At 40.7% G+C, this 20,751-nt stretch overlaps 1 protein-coding gene across 1 annotated transcript in view; it reads left to right on the top strand.

Moving 5' to 3' along the window:
• Positions 1 to 20,751, top strand: part of LOC122814988 (cat eye syndrome critical region protein 2 homolog) — a 2,862,500-nt gene that overhangs the window by 983,425 nt on the left and 1,858,324 nt on the right. The gene's annotated exons all lie outside the window — the stretch shown is intronic.

The following is a 20,751-nucleotide window of genomic DNA, read 5'->3' as shown; positions in this document are numbered from 1 at the left end:
AGTGGTATCCAAGGTTTCACTAAATCAAGCTATTCATCTGCCTACCTTTTATCCTAATCCACAAAATAAAGGGGAAAGGATCCTGCACACCTTGGACATACACAGACAGTTGCGCTACTACTTGGACAGAACAAAAACTTTGAGAAAAACTGACCAGCTTTTTGTAGCCTACGCTGCTGGAGTACAGGGAAAAGCCATCTCAAAACAGACAATTTCTAAATGGATTGGAAATTGCATACGATTCTGCTACTCCTTTCATGGAAAGATTGTGCCAGCTAACATCAGGCCTCACTCTACCAGAGCAACAGCCACCTCCACAGCTTTTTTGAGAGGGGTGGCTACAAGGGACATTTTAGAAGCTGCTACATGGAGCTCCGTGCATACATTTTCCAAACATTACCACCTGCCTTTATATTCCAGATCTAGGGCAGGATTTGCTACTGCAGTCCTGCAGGGCATTATAGCTACACCATCATCATCTTAGTGCCTACCTCCCCCAGCTTAGCTATGGTATTCTACCCATTTGTGAAGTCTGTCAACCAAAGACTGTTCTAACCACAGGGTTAGTTAACAGATCTGTTAACTTTGGTTGTAAAGAAATCCCAATCCCTCACAGCCACATGCTCCAGGGATCTAAACCTTGTCATCACAATAAACAAAACATGCTGGAGGGATAGGTTAATGACCCAGAAACTCCCCAGACTCTGGAATAGATTGCCCATACATGTCAAGCAGAGTGCCTCTTTGGCCCTCTTCAAAAGGAACCTTGACGATTGGATGGGAGAAAGGAAATTCAGCCCAGGGATCACGTCAGTCGCCCTGCTAGACAGGGGTCTAAGGAAGTAAATAGTAGTGTGGGAAGAAATAGCCAGAAAATTGTTATGGCTAGGCTTGTATAGGCCCTACGGCTGATAGCCTAGTACCAACCTATGAACCTATGAATTAGCATCACAGTATACAAATCAATCAAATAGGTATGCCACTGTTCTGCACTGAACAGCATTGGTTGTGCTACACAGTTTTTGATTGACTCATATTCTGCAATTACAATCAATCACCACCTCAGTATATGAACCAGTCAAATAACTGTTCATGAGATCTACCATTTCAGAGCAAGTGGTACGAAACAGGATGCACTTTTATGTCTACTTCACAAGTTTTGCAAAGGTTCCGCAATACGGTTACTCATTCTTAATCGTGTTGTCTTTCATGGTGCAATCTCGCTGAGCAGCTACATTTTTCTGTTCTTGGGTACAGCAGTGCACTTTAGTCGTCACTCACAAAACATGCTCATGAAATCCTTAATTTGCTATAGTAGTCTGTAGCATATTCCAACCCATTTACAGGGTTAGAAATCTGCTCTGCTGCAAGTACCACTACTCTTCAATACCACTACTCTTCAATACTAATATACATGCAGATAGAAGGGTACCTGGAAACAGGAATGAAAAAAGAAATGTCTACATACAATCAAGTAGCTTTAGCTGAAAGGATGTTATGTAAGTATTTTATTTTTTGTAAAGCTAAAAGCAAGGCCCAACTTTTATTTGACTTTATACCTCCTCCTAGCTCAGCCACTGTGGCTACATGTGTGATATATTTTTTTTATTTTTTTAATCATAAACCCTACTGGAATATACTGTCAATGCCTGCAGGCAAAGTAAAACTACAGATCTCTCAGACACCCCCCAAAAACACATGCACACACACACACACACACACACACACACACACACACACACACACACACACACACACTTAAAAATGTAATAAATGAATGGTCATAGCAAAACAAAAAATAGTTACCTGCTATAACAATCTCCAAACACAAAAACAAAACTGGATCTCCACTTTGATGAATCTTTTCCACATCCACGAAAAAATCAGCAAAATAATTACTAATAAGTTTCTGAAATAGGCTGTCCATGTATGTGAAAATACCCCTACTCTGTCATTATCTTATTATTTCATTCCCCTGATTTGCCAGAAAACTACATATTTTACGAGGATCACACCAAAAACATAAGACAAAATTTTGGACATTCTTCAAAATTCTGGGCAGCAGAGATGTATGACGAGGGTGAGTTAGTGTGTGTGTGCATGTGTGTGCGCGTGTGTGTCCATGTGTAAATTATAGCTGAAAGACCATGGTTGAGGTACATTGTTTGCGCATTGTGAAAATAGGGTGTTCCACATTTTGACTGTTTGCCACACGTTGTTATGGTCTGTGTTCCACATTGGCCTCTTAGCAGGTTGAGACCTATGTAAGGTCCCCACATATTATCACATTAATAAAAATGTCCTAAGCATGCAATCAGTCATGAGGGATTTGGGCACCCAGGTTAATAGTACCCTGACTTTTGACCACCATGTTTCTTTCATTGTACAGAAAGCTTTCTATATGGTGCACCTCATAAGTAAGGGTATCTCTTCCAGGTACAAGGGGATCCTAACATCCCTGTATTCTTCCCTTATAAGGCCAATTATTGAGTACAATGCCCTCTTCAGCATGTACCTTGCAAAATGAATGCAGCAGCTACAGAGACCACAGAGGTTCTTCACAAGAAGAATCCAGGGCCTGAAACCGCTAACCTACACAAATGGGCTAAAAGCCCTGTCCCTCTACTTAGTTTCATACAGGCTCCTCAGAGGTGACCTCTGTCTGGCATACAAAGCAATCTCAGACCCCGCCTTGACGGGACTACTGCATATCCGCAAGTCAAGCTCCACTCAAGTAACCCACACACACAATCTCAACCTGGTATGTGACATCAATAGGACTTGTTGGTGGGAGAGATTTGTGTCCCAGAGACGGACTCCCCCATCTGTGGAACAGACTCCCTCTCCACATCAAGAGGAGTATATCAATATCCCTTTTCAAGTGCAACCTGGATAACTGGATGGGAAACAGAAAATACACCCTTGGGATTCCACCTGTGTCCCTGCTGGACAGGGGCTTTGGGTGCTGACTTGTCAAAACATAGGCTAAACTCAAGGCTAGGCTTATAAGGGTCTCAGGACCAATAGCCTAGTAACTTCCTGTGATCCTATGAACCAGAAGATGAAAGGTTAATAATAGCAGCCCAAGATGGTGGACTAACATACATAGGTTCATAGGTTCATACTAGGCTATCTGCCCTAGGGCATTTATAAGCCTAGCCAGAGTGTATGTGGCTTTCACCACCCCTTAGGATGAGAATACTATACCCATTAGTTTGCTGTGCCTCTGTCCAGCAGTGACACAGAGATGATTCCCGGGGTAAACCTACGATCTCCCATCCACTCGTCAAGATTTCTCTTGAACAGAGTCAGTGAGGGGCTCTGCCTCACATGGACTGGGATTCTGTTCCATAGTGTAGGGAGTCTCTGGGTGATGAATCTGTCCCTCCAGCACATCCTATTTATATCCGTGTTGAGGTTTAAGTCTCTTGCTCTCGTGGCTCTGGTGGATTTGGATTTTTTGAGGTGGAGCATGTCCATTAATTCCGGGTTGGACATGGCCTTGTATGTCAGGCACAGATCACCTCTGAGCATACGGTATGCGACTCAATAGAGCTGGAGTTTCTTCAGTCGGGCAGCATATGACATATGTTTGAGCCCCTTTATCCTTTTGGTGAGGAACTTTTGGGGTCTTTCCAACTGCTGCAGGTGTCGGGTAAGGTACATTCCGAATGGGGGGTTGTACTCAATCATTGGTCTGATAAGTGAAGAGTACAGGGGTACAATTACCTCTCCTGATCTGGATGTGAATCCCTTCATGATCAGGTGGGCAATGTAGAAGGTCTTCCTAACCACTTTGGCAATGCAAGTGTAAAAAGAGAGGTTACTGTCAACTTGGGTCCCCAGGCCCCTGATAACTTCTTCCGTGTTTAATGGATTACCACCTATGTGGTAATTAGGGGTTACCTTGTTTTTCCCAAAGGGTATGACTATACACTTTTTGGCATTTAGCTTAAGGCCATGGCTCTGACACCAGTTATCCATTTCTATGAGACCTCTCTGGAGGATGTCTGTGTCTGATGGAGTGTCAATTATGGCGCCCAGTTTGCAGTCATCTGCAAATTTTCTCAGCCACAATCCCCCTATGTTTGCCTGCACTTCAATAAAATAAATGCTGAACAAGAGGGGGCCCAGGACTGAGCCCTGTGGGACACCGCCTGTGACTGGCTTAGAGTCTGACATGGCACCAGCAACTCTAACCCTGTGGGTTCTGTCCTTGAGCCAGTTTGCAACCCATCTTGTGACATATGGGTTTACATCTAAGCTGGTGAGCTTTTCTATGATGCCCGAGTGGGGTATTGTGTCGAACGCTTTTGCAAGGTCAAGGTAGGCTGTGTGAACTGCCTTACCCTCATCAATGGCCTTAGTGACTGTTTCGAAAAAGTTGACCAAGTTCAAGAGGCAGGATCTGCCCTTGACAAAGCCAAATTGGGTAGGATCCAGTGTCTGTAGGTCCCCAATGTCTTTATTTATGAGTTCCATTATGATCCTCTCCATAGCTTTGCAGACAAGGCTCGTCAAGCTTATGGGGTGGTAATTTCCAGGGTCCGTAGAAGCACCGCCTTTGTGGAGTGGGATCACAGTTGCCATACGCCATTCTTTGGGTACGTATCCTGTAGTAAGGCTAAGATTAAACAGCAGCCTTATGTGTGGGTTTAGTTCCTCATTGAGTTAATGTAGCACACAGCCGGGGACACCGTCCGGTCCCATTGATGCTGTGTTTTTTGCTTTATAGAGAGCAGCTCTCACCTGGGCATCTGAGATGTTTGGGAGGCTACACTCTGCTGGGATAGAAATTTCTCCTTTTGTGGGGGAGGGAGGGGAGAAATTTGCACTGAACCTGTCTGCCAGTATGTTGGCAATGTCTGTGGGTTCAGTCATTTTTGTATCATTTTGGACTAATTATGAGCATATCTGGGAGTTTCCACCCAGGTTTCTAACATAGCTAAAGAAGGCCTTATGATTGTCTTTTGTGTCTTTAGCGATTTTTCTCTCAAAGTTGGCCTTGGATGATTTTATGCGTGATCGTAGTTTTTTGCTAGTATTGATCAGAGATGCCTTCCCTTTTAGGGATTTTGCTCTGTCATGTAGTAGCTTTCTCCTCTTGTTGTAGAGTTTGTTTATGGCTGTGGTCCACCAGACCGGGCACCTGCCTTTGGTGGAAAGGGTCTTGATTTTATTAGGGATTGCTTGATCCATGCATTCCTGGAGGTGCTCGTAGAAGGCATTTGTAAGGGTTTCAGCAGCATGGGTTGTGGTTTCCACTGGCTCGGGGGCCTTGAAGGATACCACTCCAGTCTTAAGAAGTGTGAAGTTTGCTTTTGAGAAGTTCTTCACTGTGGTCTTTTTTGCTGGGGGTGGTGGCGGGATGTGGATCTCCACTGAGATTAATTTATGGTCTGATCTCACCAATGAGGGATATACTTCCGGTGTGGAGCATTTTGTCCCCATGTTTGTGATGATCAGGTCTAGTATATTTTCTCCTCTTGTGGGAATGGTGACTAATTGTTCCATAGCATTTGAGTTTATGAACTCCAGAAACCTTTGGGCTAGGGTGATGGGGCTTGAGTAATGTTCCCAGTCTATGCTTGGGTAGTTGAAGTCACCCAATATGATGGTGTTTGGAGAGACATTCATACTCTCCAGTGTCTTCAGGAAGGCTGTGTGGGTTTCCTGAGTTTGAAAGGGTGGTCTGTAGCATGCTACAAACTGTAGGGCAGTTTTACCTATGGTTAATTGCACCTGGATGGTCTCCGATGCTTCGTGCATTGCCACTAACCTGGAGGTGTGGGTATCCTTTATGAATATGGATACTCCCCCTCCTTTTGTGGTTCGGTCAGGATTTTGGGGCCGGAACGCATGATATGAGGTATAACCTGATAGTGCTGGGGTGCTCTCAGGAGCCTTGAACAAGGTTTCAGTCACAGCACAGACATCGATGTTCTCCATACTGAGGAGGGCTTCGAGGGCATGCATCTTGAGGTTTAGACTTCTGGCATTGAGCAGCATTACCCTTATTTTTTTTCTATTTTTGTTTTCTAGGGCGGTAGGTTTATCATTTGAGCCTTGCCTAAAAAAGGCACTATGGGGGTGGCAAGAGCCTTTGCCAATATCCGGAAGCCCAGGGGTGACAGGTGCAAGCCGTCCCTTGCGAAGCAGCATGGCTTGTCAAGCATGTCATCCCAGGCAGACAGACATTGGATCCCCTTAGAATGACACCAGTAATTAAGCCAATTATTAAAGCTGATCATTCTGTCTCTGTATTGTGGCATCATTCTTGGTGAGGGTAGGATACTGCTCAGGGTCAGGGTCATACCGGCCTGGGCTACATAATCTGAGAGCTCCTCTATGTCTCTTTTCATGTAGTCCAGGGAGGTACGTCTCAGGTCGTTCACACCGGCATGGACAATGACTGAGTCATACTTGTACTTGCTGTGGAGTGACCTGAGTGCTTGTGTTATGTGGCGGATTCTAGCGCCCGACAGGCAGCTTACTGTGACCTTTTACTTGTTCAGTCTGGTGAGTGGGACGTCAGTGTGTCTGACTATGGAGTCACCTATAACAAGTGCGTCTGGCATTGTGTTTGGCCTTAAGGGCTATGACTGTTTAGCACACTGACTTTGAGAACTATGTGTTATGTCTTGAGGTGGCAGTTGCTTGGGTGTCTGCTTTGGAGGCCTCTGTTGTTTTGGTAGATTTTTGACCAGTGCCTCCTAGTATGTCTTTGTGTGTTTATGTGTTTGTTTTGCAGTTGTGATAGTTCTATGTGAAACTGGGTTTGTGGTGTGCGTGGTTTCCTTCTCCTCCTGTCTGGTCTTGCCAGTCCTGAGTTGAGAGAGCTCAGCCTCCAGTTTGGCTATATAGTTGCATCTCTTGCATGTATTTGTGTTTTGTGGGAGAAGGAGTGGGTTGTCTGTGTACATGAGGCAATTGTAACATTGCCTCAAGATTCCCAGATGCACCAGCTGAACAGGAGAGGACGCTAGCAACTGACCCTTCGACATGCTAGAAAAAGTGAAAAAGTTTGCTGTGTAACTGAGTCAGAAGGGACCTATAGGGAAATGGGTACTCAAGGGGATTCTAGGCTAATGTAGTACTTTGTTTAGTATATAAGTACTTTACCTATATAAAAATGCTTTAGGAGCAAGTGCTGAGCTTTTGAGATAGAGAATAGACTGTTTAGATTGCAAGTAGAGCAGTTTTAAGGGAAAAATCGAAGAGCAGACTTTACGGAGCCAGAAATAGTTTAACCTTGTATAACCAGCGCTGCCCGATGGTGCTCTATGGGCAACTCCACGCTAAATCGCACAAAAGCGCGCTAAAGCGGGCTTTATAGCAGGGGGTTGAAAAGAGCTAGGAATTGACCCAAAATGGCCAATAGACTACAAGTTTCTGGCTGGAACCACTCCTCTAGGGACAAATAGGCTGCTCAGTGCTACCCACTCCCACTGGTGAACAAAGAAGCTTCCTTTTATCCAAATAAGGATATGGAATAGCACAGGAACCAAGACAAAGCCCAGAGATCAGCAAACTCTGAAAACTGGACTATTCTAGTTCAGTAAGGCGGGAAAAAAAGATTTTTTTTTTGTTTTTTTTCTTTTTTGCAGAAAACAGAGGAAAAACAGACAGTAAATGCTATAAATGCTTTTAAACGGCTAGCGCACTTGAGTGTGTTAGCCTACAGGTAAAATTAAGCAACAAATAACTTTTTGAAAGTGCAAAACAGTTAATCAACACAAAAACAGTTTAAATAGAATGCAGAGCTGTATAAATAGGCGAAAATGCAGTAGCTAAGCAGTAAATAATCAAAAAGCCAGAAAAAAAAATACTTAAATCAGGAAAAAGTCACTCTTTCGCTCTCTGCTGCTTGTAGAACTCTGCAGGACACCACGAGGAGCTGTGCTGAGTTGAATACAAGCGAAAAAGCGCGCTAAAGCGAGCTTTATAGCAGGGGGTTGAAAAGAGCTAGGAATTGACCCAAAATGGCCAATAGACTACAAGTTTCTGGCTGGAACCACTCCTCTAGGGACAAATAGGCTGCTCAGTGCTCCCCACTCCCACTGGTGAACAAAGAAGCTTCCTTTTATCCAAATAAGGATATGGAATAGCACAGGAACCAAGACAATGCCCAGAGATCAGCAAACTCTGAACTATTCTAGTTCAGTAAGCCGGGAAAACAAGATCTTTTTTTGTTTTTTCTTTTTTTCTTTTTTTCAGAAAACAGAGGAAAAACAGACCGTAAATGCTATAAATGCTTTTTAACGGCTAGCGCACTTGAGTGTGTTGGCCTGCAGGTAAAATTAAGCAACAAATAACTTTTTAAAAGTGCAAAACAGTTAATCAACACAAAACTGTTTAAATAGAATGCAGAGCTGTATAAACAGGCGAAAATGCAGTCGCTAAGCAGTAAATAATCAAAAAGCCAGAAAAAAAATACTTAAATCAGGAAAAAGTCACTCTTTCGCTCTCTGCTGCTTGCAGAACTCTGCAGGATGTCCATTGAACATGTGTGAGAAGCAGACAAATGTAGGTTCTGTAAAAAAAGAACTACAAGGGGTTGCATACCTTGTTGCTGGGTGTGATACACACAGAGGGTCTATACACTGAAAGACACAATAGTGTAGCAAGACTGTTCCATTGAGGATTGTGCGAACACCACAATACAGAAGTAGGTGAGACGCTTTGGGAACACGAACAACAAAGTATTACAGAGAATGATGAAGTGCGCATCAGACTGCATCAGCCATTACCAACAATCCAAAAAAGTAGGTACAGGAACACAAGTTATAGTAGTTCATTAAAAACACAAAAGTAGCATTGATCATTGAAATTGCTACATATTGCCATTACAGTGTTTTACATACAGCAAGACACAAAGTCATAAAATCTCAAGATTTGGAGGCAGAAATGAGAGCAATGTTGAGACAAAATGCTGAGACAGTTCCAACAGCAGTGGTAGGAGCAATGGATCGAATTAAAAAAAAAAAATCTAAAGTCATTTTTTTACATATTCTACCCATTAATATAACTCCGTATGAATTGCAGGAATCAATTCTGGCCCTATTGTGGATGCTACGAATAATACTTTTGGATAACAAAGATTGAAGCAATACTAATTTCATGAACTTTAACTATACCCTGACTTAGGAATGGGGTCCATTCTCATAATGGTATTAGAAAGCCAACAGTTTTGGTGAAATTAAACCATACATCTGACACATCCACTTAAATGGCATGTTTATAAAACAACATGCAACCTGTCCAAGTTTAATCCAGAGTTATGCAATATTACCCTATTGTCTTTTAACTAGAATGCCCCAAAATCCTACCCTTACAGGATGCTTTAAATGAATTCAATGCAACTTCTAAATAGCCTTACAACCCCTGGAAGGAAGACACTAAAAGCAAATAATGCAATTTGGCTATGCCCAAAGAGTAGAATGCTAATGCAAGATAAATAAAAAGTGTGGAAAGAATTATAGAAATATAAAACATCACAATATCTAAAACTTCAGAGTCCTCCACATCCGTAATAAAAAGAAAATAAATGAAGGCAAAAAACCTATACCGAACAACACTGAACTTATAGTTAACCCGACCCTATAAAGATTCCAGTAATCTATTAAAGACATCTGGCATCCTCATCAAAAATTCAACCCTAATGCTTCTCCCAAAAACTCATCACTCAAACCTGCAATACAATTCATCTTTTATTTCATAGATAGTATAGTGTTCCTAAACAAGAATTCCCACATCTAATCTCAACCCTGCCCAACAACCATATATCACGACATCCACTTTCACCTTCCTACAGCATATACTCCAAATTCAAGATTTGACATAAATGATGAAAGAGAATCAAAATAATCTCATACATAAAACATACAACTAACCTGTAGCATCCTACAGTAGGCTTGTAAACATGTACATAAAAACATACAACTAACCTGTAGTATCCTACAGTAGGCTTGTAAACATGTACATAAAAACATACAACTAACCTGTAGCATCCTACAGTAGGCTTGTAAACATGTACATAAAAACATACAACTAACCTGTAGCATCCTACAGTAGGCTTGTAAACATGTACATAAAAACATACAACTAACCTGTAGCATCCTACAGTAGGCTTGTAAACATGTACATAAAACATACAACTAACCTGTAGCATCCTACAGTAGGCTTGTAAACATGTACATAAAAACATACAACTAACCTGTAGCATCCTACAGTAGGCTTGTAAACATGTACATAAAAACATACAACTAACCTGTAGCATCCTACAGTAGGCTTGTAAACATGTACATAAAAACATACAACTAACCTGTAGCATCCTACAGTAGGCTTGTAAACATGTACATAAAACATACAACTAACCTGTAGCATCCTACAGTAGGCTTGTAAACATGTACATAAAACATACAACTAACCTGTAGCACCCTACAGTAGGCTTGTAAACATGTACATAAAAACATACAACTAACCTGTAGCATCCTACAGTAGGCTTGTAAACATGTACATAAAAACATACAACTAACCTGTAGCATCCTACAGTAGGCTTGTAAACATGTACATAAAAACATACAACTAACCTGTAGCATCCTACAGTAGGCTTGTAAACATGTACATAAAACATACACATAAAACATACAACTAACCTGTAGCATCCTACAGTAGGCTTGTAAACATGTACATAAAAACATACAACTAACCTGTAGCATCCTACAGTAGGCTTGTAAACATGTACATAAAAACATACAACTAACCTGTAGCATCCTACAGTAGGCTTGTAAACATGTACATAAAAACATACAACTAACCTGCAGCATCCTACAGTAGGCTTGTAAACATGTACATAAAAACATACAACTAACCTGCAGCATCCTACAGTAGGCTTGTAAACATGTACATAAAAACATACAACTAACCTGTAGCACCCTACAGTAGGCTTGTAAACATGTACATAAAAACATACAACTAACCTGTAGCATCCTACAGTAGGCTTGTAAACATGTACATAAAAACATACAACTAACCTGTAGCACCCTACAGTAGGCTTGTAAACATGTACATAAAAACATACAACTAACCTGTAGCATCCTACAGGAGGCTTGTAAGCATGTCCAAGAATGTCTCACTGGAGCCATATCTATTTGTGAAGTGGACTGTTGCTTCAATTGGGCCAGCAGAAAAAACTACCTAGTATTTTAGCAATAAAACATGGCCATAATCACTTTCACATGCAGCACCCCACAACAAAACTAATTCTAAACTTATTGTCACTGTTCACAAAAAGAAAATACAATAAATGTTGTATAAAAAATACATAACTAATAAGCCCCACTAAAACCTTCAACAATTACCACATCTTCTTGGTTGAGCTCAAACCCAACAGAGCAAATGCAAAACGAACATGGCGAACCTCCTAGAAAATAGGACTCCCACTCCATCAGTAAAAAAAAAATAGCCAGTATGCAATGGAGATAACATTTCTCCATTAACACAAACACACACCTAAATTACTGCACACTCAGAGTGCTGGAAAACTAGGAACCTGTGTAGAATTAAACCTATAATACAAAGCTTTATACTACATAAACCATGCAAGATGGAAACAAGTACATCAAATACATACTGTCCACTTACATTTCTCCAGTAATGAAAGCAAAACATAAGAGATTACATCAATAAAATACAGTATACATTAGAATCTCCCAAACATAAAAATGTTCACTTACCTATAATGTCCAAGTGTCTAGTCTAAACAGGTCCCATTACTTCTTTGAGCAACCATCTTCTACAATGTTGATTGCTTCTCCAGATGGCTTGCACAGATTTTACAGAACAGCTTAACCAGCAGAATATTGCCATTATCTGTAAAACGTACTTCAAAATTCAAGTCACCTATAGCAAATCATGACAGTCATTTATAATTCCAGTGTCACCAACCATGAAAAGTTAAATTGTTAAAAAAAAGTATTAATTTAATAAAAAAAGACAGCAATAATCTCTTGTCCAACCTTCTGTTATGACTGTAACTTCCACAACTAAGCAGAATTCTGTAGAAAGTGACACACATATTATTTCATAAAACAACATACCTACCCCCAAACAGTCAAGCCAAGTCTTGTCTCTCCACATGATGCACCTAGACAAGATCTGACTTTACTACTTTGTAATGAATGCATGAATAGGTAACACTGTTTAACACATTCAGATAAATACATACATTCAATTGCAAAAGACATTTTAACAGCTTAGCATTTCAATGTCTCATTCAGTGAAATGAAAGTCAATGCCAATCCAGAAACCAATGCACTTAGCACCTCATCAAGTTGAATAAGACCATTTTCACCTCTGCTGGCACCCATTATTTAATCCAGTATGTCCAAGATCAAAAACGCTTAACAGAAAGCCAAGAATGACTGTAGCAATTTTAGAATAACTAACATGCAAACCAATTGACTTGGGCTTCTCTTACCACAAACTTTAATTTATGCGACTGTTTTTATATATTTAGTCAATGTTTTAGTTAATTTAGCAAAGTTCAAGAAACTGAATTTTCAGTGGAGATTGATATCTCCAGAAAAGGATAATAAAGCTATGTATACATTTGTAAGAGCCCTATTTATAGTCTCGTAACACAGTTGGAACAGATGTGAAAAAATAAGTTCTGTGAAAGTCAGGGGAACCACAAATCTCTTGGGCAGCTGTTCTTTGTGGTTCCCCTGAATTTTATTGAACTTATTTTTGAGAAGAGTTGAGAAACAAAGTTGGCATGAGAGGAAACAGATTTATTTTAATGATTTGCTTCCCCTGGAAGACGCAAAACCTCTAAATGTATGAGTTGGGTTAAGTCTGAAGATGGCCTGAAACACTAAAAGAAAAAGTACATTAACTATTTTGACTTGTATATGTTTTTTGTTGTAGTCATGTAAACATGTTATGGTCTTGCAATGCACTCACCAGTGCACACTCTGTCTATAAAAATGTCATGCATATACCTTTTGTACAAGTCTTCTTGACACACTGTAAAAGATCTCAGTCTTCAGTGCAGACACGACTCCTTCTCCACTTCCACATACTGCAGCTCCATTCCTGTCACCCAACAGTCACCAGGAAAGAAGGCCTAAGCATGTTATGCCCACTAACTCTGTTTCCATAGAAGGCTGTAACTTAGTCGTATGTCATAGGTTCATAGGAGATGCAAATCAATTGAGCTGCAAGGACTCTTCATCTTTGCCAGTCCTCCCTTTTCAAGAAGGCCCAGGCCTGATGAATTTATGAATACCCAACTAGTTATCCTTTTTAACGGCAGTGTGTCACACTGTTAAACTCGGAGAGTTAGTTTGTTCTAGAGAGGTGGGTAATCACTGTGTTGTAAATCTATACCTCCATCATGTGCATTTATTTGTGGGAGTGGGTGTACATCTGCGATCCTAATATTATCTGGTTTATGGATGTATAAGAGTTTTTACATGATTGGATCCACTGTAACCAGCAAAGCCTCCTTGTGTCGCAGTAGTAACACATGATAACCCTGTCCATAATGCTAGCCTGCATCTTAAACAAAAAAAAAAAGCTGTTGCCATAACACTACCACTACAGAAGATAGTTGTGACTCATCACACATTTGCACATGTGCACACACACACACACACACACACATATATATATATATATATATATATATATATATATATATATATATATGTATATGCAACACACACAAGTGTGTGCGTGTGTGTGTGTGTGTGTGTGTGTGTGTGTGTGTGTGTATGTATATATCTATATATATATATATATATATATATATATATATATATATATATATATATATATATATATATATATATATATATATATATATATATATATATAATGTATTTTATTTTACATTGGTTGACCAGGATAGTCCGACTGGATACATGTCCATTTTCAGCGGAGACCCGGGGAAAAAAGTTCCAATCACAACATGAAGAAGAATACAGGAAAAAATGCAGGGAAAGGAAAGAACATAATATAATACATGTTTAAAGAAAATTACAGACAAAAACTATGATATAATACATGTTATAAACATTATGCAGACTCTGTATAGTCGAGCAAGTTAAACAATCAGACATTATCAGACTTTATAATTAAGGCTCAGTTTGCATGTTGCAAAAAGTACTGTTTGTCAAAATTATGAAAAAGAAGCTAGTCAGGGTTAGAGCAAGGGCATAGCCAGTGAGTAATAACATGTTGTCTGACACTTTTTTTTTTTTAATTGAGTTAGTAATGGTGCTAGAGTAAGATTGGCAGGGAGGGAGCTCCAAGTTTTGCTATCAGAGTTGGCAAACAGGGAGTCCCCCGCAAAGTTGTTGGTTTTGAATGTTTGGACCATTAATCTGTTAGATGATTGAAGTGGTCTGAGATTACTATAGTGGCTATGACAGTTTTAAGTGCAGGTGTGTTTTCAGGTTGACTGAGTATTTTATATGCAACTAAAAGTTGGTTGTATTGAAGTAGGCTCAGTAATTCAAACCACCCTTGCAGATTTCGGTTATGACAGTGGTGTGTCCGAAATGCTGTGCCTGTGGCAAATCTAGCAGTGTGGTTATAACAGCTTGAGATTAGTAAATAGAAGGGAGGCATAGAGAAGGGTAGAGCAGTAGGTGTGAATGAGCAATGGCCGTTCTAGAAAGTGAAGTAAGAAAAGGTTTAATTCTGTATAGGGAGCCAAGTTTTTTATTGATGGTTTTGATAGTTTGGCTCACATGCATATCAAATTTAAGGTTATCTGCTATGATGACTAGGAGTTTAGTTTGGGATTCTGGGGAGATAATGGTGCCATTATTAGATTTAATGGTAAAGAATAGTGGTGAGGACCCGCGAGTGGGGGAAAAAGTAGTAGCTTTGTTTTGTTAGGGTTTAATATCAGATGATGATTATTAGAGATCCAATTTTCCACAGTATTAAATGTATTCTGGGACAGTGTTAATAGTTCTGCCTGGGAAGTGGCAGAGCAGGTTAAAGTGCACTCATCTGCTTATTGAATGCATGTTGCTTCTGGGATGACAGAGTGGAGGTCATTAATAAAGATAGAAAAAAGAAGGGGTCCTAGAATAGATCCTTGGGGGACTCCTAGGGTGATGGGTAGAAGGGAGTATAGTCTGCCCTGCCAAAGGACAGCCTGTTGTCTACCACAGAGGTAAGGATTAAAACCATTGGAGAGCATGGTTATCTAACAAGAATGCCTTCAGAGTATGTATGAGTTTTTGGTAGTTAACCATATCGAAGGCCTTGGAGAGATCAAGAAAGAGGGATGAGAATAGTTTATTATTATTTTGGTAATGATTTATGATGTTAGAGAAGGAGAGTAGGGCTGAGGTAGTACGATGGAATAAAGCCAAGCTAGGAGCTAGCCAACAGGTACATTTATATATATATATATATATATATATATATATATATATATATATATATATATATATATAAACCATAGGATCATAGGAGGTTACTAGGCTAATGGCCCTGAGGCCCTTACAAACCTAGCCAAGAGTTTATCCACAAAAAAAAAGAAACCACAGTCAACACCTGTCACCCCTGTCAATGAAGGACACAGGTGGAACCTCTGGGACAAATTTCTGGTTTCCCATGCACTCATCAAGGTTGCGCTTGAAAAGAGTTGACATGCATGGGAAGGCCATTACAGAGACAGGGCAGCCTCTGGGAGACCAACCTGTCTCTCCAGCAGGTTTTTTAATGTGGCATATTAGATTTAGGCCTTTTAAGTGGGTAATGCGTGAGTAGTAAGACTTACAGATATGCAGCATTTCTAGTAGGCCAGGGTCTGTAATTGCCTTGTAGGTGAGACACAGATCACTGTTGAGCAATCTGCATGATACCGAGTAGAGCAACAGTGATTTCAGCCTGTCCACACAGGACAGGTGTCGGAGGCCATGGATTCTCCTGAGGCACCTCTGTGGCTTTTCTAGTTGGTGGTGTTTGAAGACCTACATACCAAATAGGGCATTATACTTAATTATTGACCTAATGAGGGAGGAGTACAGAGAAGTAATAACCTCCTTTTTTTCTGGATGCAATTCCTTTACCTATGAAATGAACCAAGTATAGGCTTTTCTGAGCACTGCTGCCACATGACAGTCAAATGTTAGATTGTTGTCAACCTGAGTACCTAGGCCTCTCAACACAGGCTGTGTGCTTAGGGGATTGCCGTTGATGTCGTAATCAGTAGGGGCCATGCTTTTGATGAATGGTATGATAATACATTTTTTTGCATTTAACTTAAGGTCATGACTTTGACACCAGTCATTTGTTGCTATGAGACCATCTTGCAGTATGCTAACACCCTTTGGGGAGTATAATGTCCTGTTTGGCATCTGTCTGGACACATTCAACAACTGGAATGCACAGAGACCCCTCACTAAAAGTCAACAAGGCCTAGAACACAGAGAAGCCTTATTAAAAGGATACAAGACCTAAACAACAAGTCCTACATTGACTCACCCAAAGCCTATATCTGGCATCCCAGAGACCACAAAAAGGTAACCCAGGTCTACCATACAAGGTATCCTCCAGCACATGACTGATGGATTTACTGCACATCAACAAGTTAAATGGCATCAGAAATACTCTGTCTGGACAGCTTCGGCTCCACAACACGGGTTTTCATTGGTTTGTATACTTTAATTACTGCCAGTCAGCATCACGGTATACAAATCAATCAAATAGATATGCTACAGTTCTGCACTGAACAGCATTGGTTGTGCTACACAGTGATTGGCTCATATTCTGCAATTACAATCAATCACCGCCACAGTATATGAACCAATCAAATAACTGTTCATGAGATCTACCCTTTCAGAGCAAGTGTTACAAAACAGGATACATTTTCACGTCTACTTCACAAGTTTTGCAAAGACACCAAAATACGGTTACTCATTCTTAATCGTGTTGTCTTTCATGGTGAAATCTCACTAAGCCGCTTGATTTTTCTGTTACTGGGTACAGCTGTGCACTTTAGTCGTCACTCGCAAAACATGCTCATGAAATGCTTAGCTTGGTATAGTAGTCTGTAGCATATTCCAACCCATTTACAGGGTTAGAAATCTGCTCTGCTGCAAGCACCACTACTCTTCAATACTAATATACATACAGATAGAAGGGTACCTGGAAACAGGAATGAAAAAAGAAATGTCTACATACAATCAAGTAGCTTTAGCTGAAAGAATGTTATGTAAGTATTTTATTTTTTGTAGAGCTAAAAGCAAGGCCCAACTTTTAGCTGACTTTCTACCTCCTCCTAGCTCAGCCACTGTGGCTAAATGTCTGATATATTTTTTTTATTTTTTTAATTATAAACTCTACTGGAATATACTGTCAATGCCTGCGGGCAAAGTAAAACTACAGACCTCTCAGACACCCCCAAACACATGCATACATACACACACACACACACACACACACACACACACACACACACACACACACACACACACACACTTAAAAAGGTAATACATGGATGGTCATAGCAAAACAAAAAAATATAGTTACTTGCTGTAACAATCTCCAAACACAAAAACAAAACTGGATCCCCACTTTGATGAATCTTTTCCACATCCACTACACAAACAGCAAAATAAGTACTAGATCTAAATAACTAAATTTTGTTTGCAACACAAACAGTACACATTGGACAGGCAGCTACATATCTCTCTCAGAATTCCCATTTTCTGGAATAGGCTGTCCATGTATGTGAAAATGCCCCTACTCTGTCATTATCTTATTATTTCATTCCCCTGATTTGCATGAAAATTACATATTTTATGAGGATCACACCAAAAACATAAGACAAAAATTGGACATTCTGCAAAATTCTGGGCAGCTGAGATGTATGACGAGGGTGACTTAGTGTGTGTGCGCTCGTGTCCATGCATATATTTTGGCTGAAAATGGTCATGGTCGAGGTACATTTTTTGAGCAGTGTGAAAATAGGGTGTTCCACATTTTGACTGTTTGCCACACATTGCTATGGTTTGTGTTCCACATTGGCCTCTTAGCAGGTTGAGACCTATGTATGGTCCCCACATATTATCACATTAATAACAATGTCCTAAGCACGCAATCAGTCATGAGGGATTTGGGCACCCAGGTTAATAGTAACCTGACTTTTGACCACCATGTTGCTTCCTTTGTACGGAAAGCTTTTTATATGGTGCACCTCATAAGTAAGGGTACCTCATCCAGGTATAAGAGGATCATAACATCCCTGTATTCTTTTCCCTTATAAGGCCAATTATTGAGTACAATACCGCCTTCAGCATGTACCTCGCAAAACGTGTGCAGCAGCTGCAGAGATCACAGAGGTTCTTCACAAGAAGAATCCAGGGCCTCAAAGAGCTACCCTACACAGATGGGCTAAAAGCCCTGTCCCTCTACTCAGTTTCATACAGACTCCTCAGAGGTGACCTCTGTATGGCATACAAAGCAATCTCAGACCATACCTTGACGGGACTGCTGCATATCCGCAAGTCAAGCTCCAGTCGAGTAACCCACACATGCAATCTCAACCTGGTCTGTGACATCAATAGGACTTGGTGGGAGAGATTTGTGTCCCAGAGACTCCCCCATCTGTGGAATAGACTCCCTCTCCACATCAAGAAGAGTACCTCAATATCCCTTTTCAAGCTCAATCTGGATAACTGGATGGGAAACAGAAACTATACCCCTGAGATTCCACCTGTGTCCCTGCTGGACAGGGGCTTTGGGTGCGGACTTGTCAAACATGGGCTAAACTCAAGGCTAGGCTTATAAGGGCCTTAGGGCCAATAGCCTAGTAACTTCCTATGATCCTATGAACCAGGGGATGAAAGGTTAATAATAGCAGCCCAAGATGGTGGACTTACATACATATTAGTTTACAAAGTCCACTAAACATGTGTGAGAAGCAGACAAATGTAGGTTCTATACAAAAAAGAACTAGAAGTAGTTGCATACCTTGCTGCTGGGTGTGATACACACAGAGGGTCTATACACTGAAAGACACAATAGTGTAGCAAGACTGTTTCATTGAGCATTGTGCAAACACCACAATACAGAAGTAGGTGAGAAACTTTAGGAACATGAACCACAAAGTATTACAGAGAATGATGAAGTGTGCATCAGACTGGATCAGCCATTACCAACAGTCCAAAAAAGTAGGTACAGGAACACCAGTTATAGTAGTTCATTAAAAACAAAAAAGTAGCATTGATCATTGAAATTGCTGCACATTGCCTTTACAGTGTTTTACATACAGCAAGACACAAAGTCATAAACTCTCAAGATTTGGAGGCAGAAATGAGAGCAATGTTGAGAAAAAATGCTGAGACAGTTCCAATAGCAGTAGTAGGAGCAATGGATCGAAAAAAAAAAAAAAAAAAACTAAAGTCATTTTTCGATATGCTACCCATTAATGTAACTCCGTATGAATTGTAGGAATCAATTCTGGCCCTATTGTGGGTGCTACAAATAACACTTTTGGATTACAAAGATTAAAGCAATACTAATTTCATCAACTTTAACTATACCCTGACTTAGGAATGGGGTCCATTCTCAAAAAACAAAACAAAACAAAAAAAAAAAACAATTATCCTTGTTTCCTGTCTTTCCTGACCTAGAGTAGTCCAAATATAGGCTTTGCTGTATTCTGGACTTTTGGAAAGTTCCTGTGTTGCCCATTTGCTTTCTTGGATAAAGGGAGGCTTCTTTGTTCACCAGTAGCAGTGGAGAGCTTAGAGCAGCCTATCTATCCCTGGAGGAGTGTTCCCAGCACAGGAATCTGGTAGTCTATTGGCCGTTTTGGGCCAATTTCTAGCTCTTTCAAGTCCCCCCGTATAAAACCCGCTTTAGCACGGTTTTGCGATTTTGCGCATAGCTCAGCATCAGGCAGCGCCGCTTAATTGGGTCTAAACCATTCTCGGCTCCACAAAGTCTGCTCTTCACTTTTCCCTTAGAACTGATCCAGTTCTCATAATAAACACGTTATTCCTAGTCTAAAGCCTGGCACTTGCTCACTAAAGCAATTATATAAGTCTGCACTAAAAATTAAAAGCACTACACCCTCACAAACTCCCTTTGAGTACCTTGTTCCCCATTGGCCCTTTTTTTCAATTATAAAGGAATTCCCAATACTATTCTAGCATGTCCAAAGGTCAGTTGTCAATCTCCTCTCTGGTCCAGCTGGTGAGTCTGGGAATCTTCAGGCAATGTTACAACTGCCTCATGTACACAAACAACCCTCTCCTCCTCCCAACAAATTCCAACACATGTGAGAGATGCAACCATATAGCCAAACTGGAGGCTAAGCTCTCTCAACTCAGTACAGGTGTAACCAGTCAGGAGGAGAAGGAAACCACACTCACTACAATTCCAGTCTCACATAGACCTACCACGACAGCAAAACAAACACATAAACACACAAAAACATACACAGAGGCTCTAAATAAAAATCTGCCTAGGCAGCAGAGACCTCTAAAGCAGACACCCAAGCAACCGCTACCCCAAAACAAAACACGTGCACCACATAGCTCACAAAGCCAGTGTGCTGAACATTCACAGCCCTTAAGGCTAAACAACACACCTGATACACTTGTAATAGGTGACTATCGTCAGGCACACTGATGTCAGGCTGAACAAGGACAAGGTCAGGGTGATCTGCCTGTCGGGCGCTAGGATCCACCACATAACACAAGCACTCAGGTCACT

Source organism: Protopterus annectens, chromosome 11.part0 (assembly GCF_019279795.1).
Source record: "Protopterus annectens isolate FY-2018-M chromosome 11.part0, PAN1.0, whole genome shotgun sequence".
Lineage (NCBI taxonomy): Eukaryota > Metazoa > Chordata > Ceratodontiformes > Protopteridae > Protopterus > Protopterus annectens.
This window is presented reverse-complemented; position numbering and strand designations above follow the sequence as displayed.